Genomic DNA, 13,087 nt, shown 5'->3' on the forward strand with positions numbered 1-13,087 from the left:
AATGGATTGCCCTCTGGGGCCCCTGGAGGGAGTGTGGCCCTCTTGTCACCTTGATTTCTGTCCAGTGGTACTGATTTTTGGATGGTAGATTCCCAGTTTCTTGAGAAGCATCTATTGTTTGGAGCCATCAAGTTTGCAGCGCTCAGTTACAGCCATCACAGGAAGTGAATGTATTTTGGCTTCACGACAGAGGGGATAACTACTGACTACTCTGTCAGTCATGTCTTGGCGTCTATGTTCCAGCTCACCATGTCACTCCTAATTTTATTTTACTTTTCCAATCTATTGAATGCCAGAAGGCACATCCAAAACCAAATCAAACTCTGTCATTGAGTTGATGCCGACTCTTACGGACCTGGTTAGGACAGGGTAGAGCTGCTCCGGTGGGTTTCTGAGACTGTAACTCTTTACAGGAGTAGAAAGCCCTGTGTTTCTCCCTCAGGGTGGCTGGTGATTTCAGACCGCTGACCTGTAGGATCACAGCCCAACGTGTAACCACTATGCCACCAGGGCTCATGTTTTCCAGGGAATACAATGATGGGTTCTTCCTGACCACTGCCTCCCAGATATTTTGCTGCATAACAGGCTGATCCACCGCATGTTGAAAGGCAATAGTCTACATACAGAATGGGGAAAGCATGGTGACTACTGTATTCACAGGGGCATGCATGCTTGTGTCTCCACACCTAGGGTCTTGCTCACTTGTTACTGCCATTGAGTCTATTTCTGCTCCTAACAAATCCGTGTGAATCACCCATAGCGCCTCATAGAGCACCCCGTCTTTCTCCCAGGAACCTTGTTTTTGTTAAGTGCTACTGAGTTGGTTCTCACCCGTCGTGACCTGATGTACAACAGAATGAAACGCTGCTTGGTCGGTGGCACTTTCACAAATGTTCCAATGCTCGATAACATTGCTGTAGCCACGGGGTCAATCCATCTCATCGAAGTGCTTCCTCTCTTTTGACATCCCTCGACTTTACCAAGCATGATGCCCTTCTCCAGGGATTGGTCTCTCTTGACAACCTGTCTAAAGTAGTGAGACAGAAGTCTAGCCATCCTTGCCTCTAAGGTGCACTCTGGCCTTATTTATTTCAATACAGATGGGTTTATCCTTTTAGCAGGCCATGGTACTTTTAATATTCTTCTGCAGCACCACAATTCAGATGCATCCATTCTTCTACGGTCTTCCTTATTCAAAGCCCAACTTCCACAGGCATGTCTTGCAATGGAGGATGCCATGGTTTTAGTCAGTTGTCCCGTAGGCCTCAAAGGAACATCTTTGCTCTGCAAGTTTCTAAAGAGGTCTTGTGCAGCAGATTTACCTAATGAAATATGTGTTTTGATCTCGACTGCTGCTTCCATGACCATTGATTATAGATCCAAGCATTGATTTTGAATCTAAAACACCTTATGCATAGCTTTGGAACATTTTCTAAGGAGTAGTTGGACTGTAATTCTTCCAAATTTGTTCTTTGGGTAGCCATGATATAATGAATATTCTTCACCAACACCGTGATTCAAATGAATCAATTCTTCCCTTGTCTTTCTTATTCATTATCCAGATTTCACTTGTATAGAAGGCCCCCGAACATACCATGGTTTGGGTTAGGTGCACCTTAGTCCTTCAAGTGACACCTTTGGTCTTTAGCACATTTTAAAGACCTTTTGTAGCAGATTTGCCTGATGCAATGTTGTTTGATTTCTGGACTGCTGTCCCCATGATTTTGGATCCAAGTAAAAGGAAATCCTTGACAACTTCAGTCTTTTTGATGTTTGCTGTTATTGATCCGGTTGTGAATAATTTTTGTTTTCTTTAGAGTTTTTTAAAAATCTCCATTAGCAAGTGCTTCAAGTTGTCCTTGCTTTCAGCAAGCAAGGTGGTGACATCTGCACATCACAGTTAATGAGCTTTCTTCCAACCCTGATGCTGTTTTTCTTCATATAGTGCAACTTCTCAGATTTGCTCAGCATAGAGACTGACTAAGAATGGTGAACTGATACAACCGTGTCACACACTTTTCCTGATTTTTAAATCAGGTTCTATCCGTTGTTCTGTTCAAATGGTAGCCCTTGGTCTGTGGACTCATGGTCTGCATGAGACGAACGATGTGTTCTGGAATTCCCTTTCTTTGCTTCGCTATCCACCATTTCCTAAGATCCACCCAGTCAAATGCCTTTATACAGCTCACATGCAAACTTCATCTTAGGGAAAACCTTATTTGGAAGTGCGTATGCTGTTATGGGGAATGGCGGTGGCTCATGCTGGAGATGTGGGTTCTGCATAAGACTTCAAAAAGTGTATGGGAAGATTCCACTAGCTTTTAATCCCATTTCCCATGAACTTTTGGAAGGCCCCTTGCGGTTCCAGCCACCATACCTCATATCAGCAACTACGACCGACCTCTCACCGGAGCTTTTCCCATTACCAGGGCATTGAGCGGATTTCTGAGGGGTTCCCAAACGAAGCCAGCGTGGAAAGAACAGCCTGGCCGTCTACTTGCATAAATCAGTCCGTGGAAACCCTGGATTCTGAAGGTTGTCCTCAATGAGCATGAAGTGGGCCAGGGCCAGGGGCTGCTGGCAGCAGCTAACGACAGGGTGGCTGTACCGATCATCTGCGGGTACGTACTGTGATTGTTAGGAGGCCTTGAGTGGGTTGCGATCATAGCGATCCTGCGTACAACAGAAGCGCCGCCCTCTTCCCAACTGTTCCTTTGAGCGCATTGGTGCAGCCACCGTGTCAATCCCCTCAATCAAAGGCCTTCCTCTTCGTCGCTGCCCCTCCACTTCAGCCAAGCACGAAGCCCCTTCTCCAGGTACCAGTCTCTACTGCTGTAGCCTGGTATCTATGTGTATGTGGCAGGGAGGCAACTGGCTCGAAGCCCCGCTTAAGGGCCGTTTGTTCCAGTCTGTACTCTAGGGGACTGGATGGCAGGTTGGGGGGCGGGGGGGTGTCCAGCTAGCTTCCCATTTCATTGCACGAAATCGCTCTTCTCCACTCCATCCTCGGGTCCAACGTTCTGGGGGCGTTTCCTCTCGGGTGTCTGTCAGCTCCCCTTCGACCACGTGCTATGGCTGCACGGCAGAGCATCCGCTACCGAGCCCGTGTTCCCCATGTGTCCGCAGCCTCGACGACGGTCCCGGCAGGCGCGCAGGAGGAGGCGGCCGCCGCCGGCGACCAAATGCACGAGGCTGCACCTGCCTGCTGCTCTCTGGGGCGTGGCACCCAAGTGAAGGGGTCAGCTCCTTCACTGGCCAGTCCCTCCTCCGCCCCGTGCGTTCCGAGGCTGGGGCTCTTGGGGCGACTTTGCGCGGCGCAGGGTGCTAGCGAACCCTCCGGTCCGGGCCCGACCCACGCGCTGGCCGCCGCCCGCGGGGTCCCCGGCCCGGCAGTCCAGAGCCCGGGAGCGGCCGGGTGGGAGCCCGCGGGCCCTGGGCGAGCGGCGCGGCGCCCTGAGGCGCAGAGGCCCCGCGGCCCGGCGGGCGCCGCCCGACGTCACTTCCGACCGGGGCCAAGATGGCGGCGGCGCGGCCGCGGGCGCCGGGGCGGGCGGAGCGGGGCCGGCGGCGGCGGGGGCGCGGGCGCGGGCGGCGGCTCCCGACGCTCTGAGACGCGGGGCGCGCCGGGCGCGGGTAAGAGGCGGCCGGGGCGGGCGAGCGGCCGGGGGCGCGACGGGGCGGCGCCGGGACGACCTGTCCCGCCGGGTCGTGGGTTCGCGGCCGGGGGAGCGGGGCGGCGGGGGCGCCACGCCGGGGAAGCCGGGCGCCTGGGGGGCGGCGGACGCGCCCTCGCCGGCCTCCCCGTCGTCCCGGACGCGACGGGCGGACGTTCCCGGAACAAAGCGCCGCGGTGCGGACGCCGCGCTCGGGGCGGCGGGCGGGGGGGCGTCCGGCGGCGGGGCGCGGAGGCCGGGGGGGTCCCCGACCCGGGGTGGGGGTCCTGCCCGCGGAAGCTGCGCGGTGGCTCTGGCCGGGCGGGGGGCGCGCGGGGGACTCCGGGCTGCGCAGCGCGATGCCCGGTGCGCGCGGCGCCAAGCGCACCCGGGACCGGCGCGCGCCCAGCCGGGTCCACGCGGGGCTGGGGCGCGGGCAGCACCCTGCCCCTTCCCCGGTCGTCTTGTCGCCCTCGCTGCTGCGCCCAGACGGCTTGCGTGTCGTTCGCACGCTCCGCGGTGCCGGCTTCTGTGCGGTGCGCCTTTGTGTCCCCTAAATAGTTTCGTGCGCCTGAAACCCGGAGAACGTCTCCCGCGGCGGCGCCCGTTTGGCTCCCCCGAAAACCCCAAGCCCGTGCACTTCGGATCATTTTTGTTTTTTAAGCCAAGAATCCCCTGAACCATGTTTGCTGATGGCAAGTGAGGGAAACCGAACAGGTTCTCCTGGTCCCCGCGGTCCCTGTGACCCACGCGTGAGGGACGCCACCCTAGCTGGCCGCGCCGGTGACCCTCGGGTGGGCCGTCGCGGTCACCAGGGAGCCCGATGCACCGGGACCTGCAGCGCTGTTTCCCTCTGAGCCAAGAGATTGGAGCTGGCCCGTCATTTTCCCTGCTTGGGTTTCTTGGAGAAGTCGAAAGGCGTTTGCCGCATCCCAGCAGGTCCTTAGAGCCTTTGCATCGGACGCTAAGAGGAACCTGCGCAAAGGCTTCCTCAAGTTTTTGTCCCCTGCAGATTTATTGTCCAAAACAGCCGGCGTACGGCACGTTCGGCCGCGCACAGAACCCGCCAGCCTCTGTGGCGTCCAATAGCACACAGACTTCGTTCCGTTTGGATCAGTTTGATCAAGTGTCGGAGACATGTTTTGCTGCTGCGGTTAGCATGTTAGGAAATGCGCTCCGCACACCGTGAGGTGCACAGGAAAACGTACGCAGGTGCTCTTGTTTTGTTTTTTTGTTTTCCTTTTGATGGGGTTGTGTGTGTTTTGAGGTGGCTTGCAGCTGCCCCTGCCATTTCTCTAGAAGCTTCCATACCCGTGCACATTTGGCCAGATTCTGTTTTACAGATGAATCCCAGGTGAGCCTGGACAGGATCTCTCAAGGCCGGGGGTCTTATTAAATAGCCCCTCCTCTCAAGCCCTGGAGACGGAGTTTGACGGGGACAAAACCACGTTCACATGAGGTGTGACTCTGCGGCGCTTTCTACTCTGCCGCCCAGCACATCCCTTGTTTTTGGGTTTCCATAAGTCAACACCTTTAACTCGCACACACAAAGTGTGCACCATTAAAAAACACCTCTAATGCCTAGAAAGACAGAAACGCACCTGACACGCACATACTGCCCGTGCCCCGGTAAGGGTCGCGTTTGTTGTGGGTTTTTTTATGCACATGTGGGTAGGTGCAGGTTTTGTTTTTCTCCATTTTGTGCGCAGGGCCTGAAACAATGTGGTCGAAATGTATAACGGTGTTACTTTGGGGAGACAAACAGTGAAACTTAACAAGTGACCCTCACCGTGGAATACTTGGAAAGTAGAGGAAGGGGCCAGGAAGGGACAGACATTGGCCGCTGGAACCTCCGACTCTGGAGATAGCTGCTGACTTTCTTCTCTCTTCCGTCCTCTGTGTGTGTGCGTGTGTGTGTTTTCTTGGCATCTATATCACGGTGTAGATTTTCACTTTCTATCTTCGCATGTCTACTTTTTATCTATATCTTTACATTTTTTACGGAATTGTTATCACAATGTTTACGTTGTTTGTGCCCTGCCTCCTCTTCCTGTGTCTGAAGCTACTTCCCTAACATTAAATACTCTTCAATAGGATTTTAATGGGTCTCTACTGTATAGATGGGCCGTCATTTATCCACTATTGATCAGCACAGTGCCCACACACTAAGACTTTCTCCCCATGAAGACTCATTTAAAAGCATTTTTTAAATTGTACAATTTAAAGTTCAGTAATCTTTTAAGATAAATGAAAATGTAAATTCTGTTTCTTCCAAGTCCGCACGTTTCCCTCAGTCGGGCAGCAGCCCTAAGAAATCTCAATCTCAGCTTCTTTTTCCTCGCGCCCCCTCAGCAGGGTCTGTGCAGTTACACACGTCTATCTGCACGCACACTCTTTTGATGATTATTTCACGTCAGATGTTTATTTATTCATGGGGCTGTTTCTTTAAGCAGCCGATGCCTTCTCAAGTTCTGGATATGATTTACAAGCCTTTTAAAGTCATGTTAAATTATAGACTTTCCGGAGTGGAAAGCACCTTAGGTTATTTACTATTTTCACGTCTTCTGGCTTGCTTTTCATGCTATTTTTAATACTCTTGCTGAAAGGGAAAAGAAAGGGGGAAAACCCCTCAAACTCCAAACTGTGGGGGGCCACTAGGAGAATGCAGAGTGGGGTGGTAGAGAAGAGCAGGGGGACAGCTGGGGAGAAAGTGTCCGGCGTGGGCGTTTCCAGCTGACAGGACACGTACTGTCAGATTGGCCAGTGAGTGCTTGGGGCCCGTGGGCTGTGTGTGCTCATCGCCTCGGAGTTCCCTTCACAACACGTGGTTAGAGACCTCGCTCGGGTGGTACCCCGCTCTCCTTGGAGAAGACTGGAATTTCCTCGTCAGAGCGGTTAAGTCATCTTCATAAAGGCAAAACCACACTCAATGCCATCCAGTGGATTCCCATCCAGAGTGACCCTCAGGATGAAGTAGAACTGTTCCTTTGGTTGTCCGAGGCGTGTAGCCTTTCCAGGAGCGGATGGCATCTTTGAAAGCCATGGACCCCACTTGTTAGGTGCGGCGAGCTGGCCCTGCTGCTGGGTGATGCTCTCACCGCAGAAGGAGCCCTGCCAGGTGCTGTGCTACCTTCATCATCATCACGTGGGAGCCACTGTGGCAGCCACGGTCACGCCATCTTGAGGGCCTTCCTCCTCGGGAATACTTGTTGTTGGTCGCCCGAGCGTCGCTCCTCACTCCCGGAGACCCAGTGTACAACAGGAGGAGCATGGCGTGGTCCTCGGGCGGGCGTCATCCTCCCCGTGGGCGGGGTCCAGCCCTGGTCGCAGCCCCTCCTGAGGCGCCCTTACAAAGTGCAGTTCCTCAGCCTCACGGTCAAGGCCTTCTGGGCCGGTCCCTGTTTGTCGTGAGGCACTTCCTGTGCACTGTGGGATGTTTAGCTGCGCCCCTTGCCTCTTCCCAAATCCTGACAACCAAACTTCTATCCAGACCTTGTGGACCGTCGTGTGTGTGTGTGTGTGTGTGTGTGTGTGTGTGTGTGTGTTTGGGGGGTCGGGGAGAGGAGGGGTGAAGTGGGGGGGGGAAGGGTAAGGCAAAAATGCCCCAGTTCTCAACTGCTGCCTCAAAGGACAGCTCTTTTGACTGGATGCTGGGTGGTTGGAGACCTTTATGGTCTCCGGGGAGTCAAAGAACTGGCAGGATAGACTATCCAGCATGCATTGCCCCCGAGGCGTTGGGCGCACTGGCCTCTTGACGTTCCTTCCAGCTTTTGGTTTCTGACCTCACAGAATGGTCACTTTCGGCAGTTTCGCTTTGGGCTTCCCCTTCTGTGGTAAGAGATGAAGCAACGTGAAGTAGCCGGGAGAGTATGAGGACACTTGAATGACACCCGATCAGCCTTCCCAGTGTGCGTACTCAGGCACTGCTACATGTAAATATATTCGCAGATATGATGCACAGTGAATAATTTATGCATGTGGCCCGGATAACAGAATTGCTGAGAAACAAATGTCGTTTCTCTTAGAAAACGAGACTTCCTGAAGCCATTCCTTGAATATTGATTGTGGAAGCCAAACTATCATTTTTCTAGCATCTCCTTTTTGTGTTTGTCGCAATGAACTCAGGAATTCATAGAAAGTGATGAATGTGTGCTTTCCAAGTGCTTCCTTAACATTTTAACTTTATTATCATGCAAAGGTAGTTCACTGGGCTTCATGGAAAACAGGCACCATTCCACAACTTCTTCCCCTTGGGAGAAGAAAAAAATGTTGTCAAATCTTACCAAGGACCAGGATTAGTGAAAAACGATTGCTAGTCAGACCCAGCTCACACTTGCAAGGCCTTTTGTTTGGTCAGTGGATGGCTGCAGACAGTGCTCTCCGTGATACCCTTGTCTTCGTCTCATTGGAGTCCTTCCCCCACCAAAAAGAATAGTGAAAAAAGAAGTCTCGCGTGAAGATCACCCACCTCCAAGAACGGAGCTTTCCAGCAAGATCTAAGCGAATGCAGAGACTTGTGGAATAAGTCATCACCAAGGATTCATTTGGCATCGAGCACTAGGATCCAGAGAGCAAGGTTTGTTCAGAACAGTGACTTCTGAGGAGATCTGCTGGGCCAGTTCAGTTCAAGGCCGAGAGGGCCTCTCAGCATATTGCGATTAGTGTTTTGTGTGTGTGTGTGTATGCGTGTGTGCACACATATGCATGCGTGCCTGTGAGTGAGTACTGGGGGGTACGGGTAGGGGTGGGGACAGTATTGAAGGGGTAATTTTGATAGATGAATTCTTAAAGGATACAGGACAATTACTGGTGTTTATTGCTAAATTTTAAGAAAATTCAAAAATTGCAGTGGTCAGAATATGGCCAGGAAAGTGGCACTGAGGAATTTTTTTTTTTTCTATCACCACAGTGCCCCTGCTCATTCTATGGGAATTGTGTTGGGAAATCTTATCCCATCCTCCCAACTGAGTGATCTTGCTCCCCAAGACTTCATTTAGTTCCCCAAGTTCACGTAACATCGAAAAAGAACTCGAGTTGAGTCTTTCAAAGACACTAAATGTCTGATCTGATATAAATAGAAGAGTCAAGAATTCTTGGGGGAAGGGTCTGTGAGATGGAACCAGGGCCTCCAGAATTGTACACCTAGCTGGAGGATCTGTTGAGAAGGAATGACTTCATGTTTTGATATTTTTGCCCAATAAAAGCTCATGTGATTTCGCAGCAATACTTTCAGACTTAGCTTTGTATAAATCTCTCTGATTGGAGACATTGCAGATGGAATTCCTATTGTGCTATGTGACGGATCTTTAGTCAGATCCCTTGGACAACAGGGACATGCTCTTGTAGGCACAGTTGGTAGGGTGGCTGGTTTTCTGAATTATGGAATTTCTGCAGTTTCACTGGGATGAATGCAAGTGTCCTTTAAACATTCTTTCTTAAGGAGAATGCCTTTCATCCGCCCCCCACTCGCCTCCCTAAAGCATGAATTAGAGTTCTCGTATATAGTGAAGTGAGTTCATTTAGAGTGAAATTTGCTTACAGTATTTTCCTCAGCACTGTGTAGTATTAATTTTGGAGTCGTGGTTCCTGCCATGCTTAGCCTTGGTCTCATTTATCAGTCCTTTGGAACATGTGGTAAAGGAGATGCCACTGAGCACTTTCACATTTCCCAGCCATTTTGGTGAAAAGAATATTTTGCAATAAATCATGCGATACAGTAAATCATGCGATACAGTAAATCATGCGATACAGTAAATCATGCGATACAAGTAAATCATGCGATACAGTAAATCATGTGATACAAGTTGCTTGGAAAGAGCTAACGCACTTCTCGGCCTAGCTTGCCTGACTCACTTTGCTCATGTGGCCAGCCTGTCTGGAAGTGGGTAAAATCTCTGTATGCGCATGTAGCCCCACACATACTCTGCTTGGCTGGGGCGGGACGATTCGGTGGCATTTTCAAAGGATTTCAATGATGCCACGAAGACCGGAGAATCATTATGAGATCTGCCAAACTCAAATTCCATGCGCCAGGAGGCTTCCAACCGCTTGTGAAGGACCGGAATCAAAAGAGAACGGCATTTTTTATAGCACCTGCTTGAAGCCCCTCAAGCATCCTATGTATTACTCAGGACTCAGTAAACAAACAAACAGACAAATCAAACTCCCTGCCATCAAGCAACCTTATAGGACAGGGTAGAATTGTCCCTGTGAGTTTTTGAGATTATAACTCTTTATAGAAGTATAAAGCCCCGCCTTTCTCCCTGGGGATGACTGGTGGTTTTGAACTGCTGACCTTGCAGTTAGCAGCCTAATAGCTAACCATTTACGCCACCAGGACTGCAAGACTGGATGCAGAAAGGTAATTAAGCGTTCTATTTGTTTCTCACTCTGGAGCTTATTTTCGGAACTTTGCCTCACGTCTGAAAGTCCCGGTTTTAAGCGTGCTCGAAAGTGGGACTTTTCAAGAAAGGCTCTCGGGATCAACCGAGGCTAGAAACTGTGAAGTCCCAGGGCCACTGGCGAAGTGTGGTTGGTGCCCCGTGTGGCAGAGTAGAACTGCCCTCACAGGTGGTCAAGGCTGTGCATGGCCTTTTGGAAGCAGATCGCCAGGCCTGCCTTCGAGGTGTCTCTGTGTGGGTCCGAGCTACCAGCCCTTCCACCGGTAGCCAGCACTTCACAGTGTGTGCCACCCCCGGACTACCACTTGTTAAGGTGGAGCCTGTTCCGGGCATAAATACTGAGCCAGTGCACCCTCCCATCGCAGCATTGACGGCTCTGAACCCACGTCAGGCATCAAGATGGAGTTGGTTCTGGCCATAGTAAGGTGGTCTAGTGGTTAGGCGTTGGGCTGCGACCCACATGGTTGGCAGTTCGAAGTTACCAGCAGCTCTGCTGGCCAGCTGGGCTTTCTACTCCCATGAACAGTTAGCAGTCTCAGACCCACAGGGGCTGTTCTGACCTGTCCTGGAGAGTCCCTCTGAGTCACCTTGGCAGAGAGGAGTGGCAGGAGAGGTCAATTTCCCTGTCTGTCTCGCTCAGGAAAGGGGACGATGATGGATGTGCTCTTTCACAGATGGTTTTTTGAGATAGCAGATAAAAAATATGCAAGCAATTTGAGCTCCTTCAGGGTTTTGAAAAGCAGGAGGAGCATTTTTCGCAGATATTTCTCCTGATAACAGTAGGTCAGAGCACAGTTATTACGGAGCTGCTCGTCTTTCCTAGTGCTCTCTGCCTCGGTCAGCTCCCTGAGCACTGTGCGACTGAACCCCGTGGGGTGGCGACTTCTTTTCTAGTCCTTTTGACACCTCGCTGCCAACGCGGAACCTCTGTCCTCTCTTCTCTGGGATTGTTTTCCTTCGGTGAGCTGCTCTTTCCCAAGCACCCTGGGGACCTTCTAGAACTCTGTCCCCACGTTCTTGGTAGCCCTGGTCTTCTGGTCCGTTCTTTCCGGTGGACTGCGGTGGCTTTCCTGGCGAAGGCCTGGCTTCTCCACAGAGTCCCTGAACTGATGCCACCCCTCCTCCCAACTTCTCTGCCTTTAAATATGGGCACTATATGCCAATAAAACTGTTTCAGAAAAACAACCAACAAAACCCCGACCATTCCTACTGCTGTCCTCGAGGTGAGTGGACAAAGTGGCGGCCCCAGTGGGCGCAGACAGACGCACGGCTGGGAGGCTGCTGGGCTGCAGGGCGAGTGCCATGCTGGGTTGCGGGTGAGGTGGGGTGGCGCGCGGGCGGACAAAGTTCATGGGCGTTTGTCACGATCGTTTCATTCCGTGGTGCCTGATGGAAGCCCCTCGTACAACAGAATGGTAACCGCTTGGTCCTGCGGCATCCTCCCAGTGGGACACCCGGGCACCTCGGAGCGTGAGCTTGCGCTTTCTCTCGGGGAGGCCCCTCTGAGTCCAGGCTGCCTTCCTGTCACTGGGACTTTCTGCTCTGTCCAGAGTCCCCCTCGTGGACTTATCGGAGTCGCCGTGCCCCCAGGAGTCAGAGAGGCAACTTGATGGCGGCGAGTTTGGTGTGGGGTTCCTGTGGTTTGTGCGTGGCATATGGCAGCCACTGCCCGTCGGCTCACCGGCCTCCTTTTCTTTTTCACTGGCCTGCTGCGGTACCACGCATGATGGCCTTCAACAAGAACGGGTCCACTGGCCGCCTCAGTCAGAGGATCCTGTGGGGCTCTTGCCTGTCCCCATGGCCAAGGCTGCCGCCTCCCTGCTGGGCAGCCTCGAGCCACCTCTGCCGCAGCCCCTGCCTGTGCGTTCAGGGCTCTGCTCCTCTTGGAAGAGCGGCATGGTTTTGGTGTCGGCAACCTCACCCACGGGCCCAGTGTGAATTTAACCTGTGGCTGAAAACCCGTCTCTTCTGTTGTTGCTCTGCTCAGACCCTCCCTCAAGTCATGCTGACCGCAGACAGACAGAGACAGTCCTTGGTCCTGTTTATCATAAATATGAAACGAGAGCTGCAAGTAATTAAAACAATACAAACAACAGCTCATGCGTGCGCCCGCGCTTCTGAACGGCACCCAGGCCTGGCTCCACCAACAGGCGCCACCACTAGAAGTTTAAGGTTCTTTTGAGAAAGACGTCATGGCCGACACTACGAGTGCATCCTTTGACTCCAGGGCAGCGAGTTTGAGCTTTGATTGTATTTAAACCCAGAGTCCTTTCCTCCCCAAATTGAAAATCTCCCAGCGAATCTTGTGCAAAGCTCTCCAGCGTCTCAGGCTGCCAGCGTACCTGGCATCTCGGCACAGTGATGGGTGAGCTTCCAGTTGCGCTTTAGGTTGCTCCCAAGAAGTCAGGAGGACTTCCTGTCATTTACGTGTGGTGTGTGTAGACTGAGCTTTCCTCCTTGTGTAGACAAAACCAAACCCCAGTCCCCGTTGGTCAGAGGCCCACTGGGGGACTTGCAAGGGGCCCTGCTGGGGCAGTGGGCTCAGCTGGGGCTGCTGACTGCAAACCCACCAGCCGAGAGGAGCCACGTCTGCCCTGTAAAGATGGACAGACTCTGAACCTGTGGGAGCGGTTCAACTCCGTCCTACAGGGCTAAGTGGGAGTGGACTGGGTGGGACCAGGTGTATTGTTTTAAGACTATGGAGTCTTTAGACAAGAAAGTGAATCCTCAGGTGCAAGGAGCAGCATATGCGGGCTGCTTGAACTTCCTCTCCTTTCTAGGAAATTCAGGAGTTTTTCCAGTGCTGATCTCCCCCCTCCCCTGCCCCCCACCCCCAATTTTAAAGGCTTAATCCTAAATAAATGTTGGCTTTGGCATCTCAGGTAGCAAATCAGTAACTTCTCCCAAGGACCAGCAGAGACTTCATCCGACTTCGCGACTGTTGGGTGGGCAGGCCCCAATGGACTCTTGCTGGCGTTTGAGTGTTAGTGAAGGACTGACCCACTTTGTCTTTCAGACACATTTAAACTTCTG

General features: G+C 52.4%; 1 protein-coding gene across 3 annotated transcripts in view; it reads left to right on the forward strand.

Moving 5' to 3' along the window:
* Positions 1–3,618: 3,618 nt before the first annotated feature.
* The window catches only part of PRDM2 (PR/SET domain 2), a 159,271-nt gene continuing 149,802 nt past the window's right edge, over positions 3,619–13,087 (forward strand). For all 3 annotated transcript variants that reach the window (XM_075550930.1, XM_075550932.1, XM_075550931.1), the window contains exon 1: positions 3,619–3,633. The gene's annotated coding sequence lies outside the window, so the exon portion shown is untranslated. The remainder of the gene's footprint in view (positions 3,634–13,087) is intronic.

This window comes from Tenrec ecaudatus, chromosome 1 (assembly GCF_050624435.1).
Source record: "Tenrec ecaudatus isolate mTenEca1 chromosome 1, mTenEca1.hap1, whole genome shotgun sequence".
Lineage (NCBI taxonomy): Eukaryota > Metazoa > Chordata > Mammalia > Afrosoricida > Tenrecidae > Tenrec > Tenrec ecaudatus.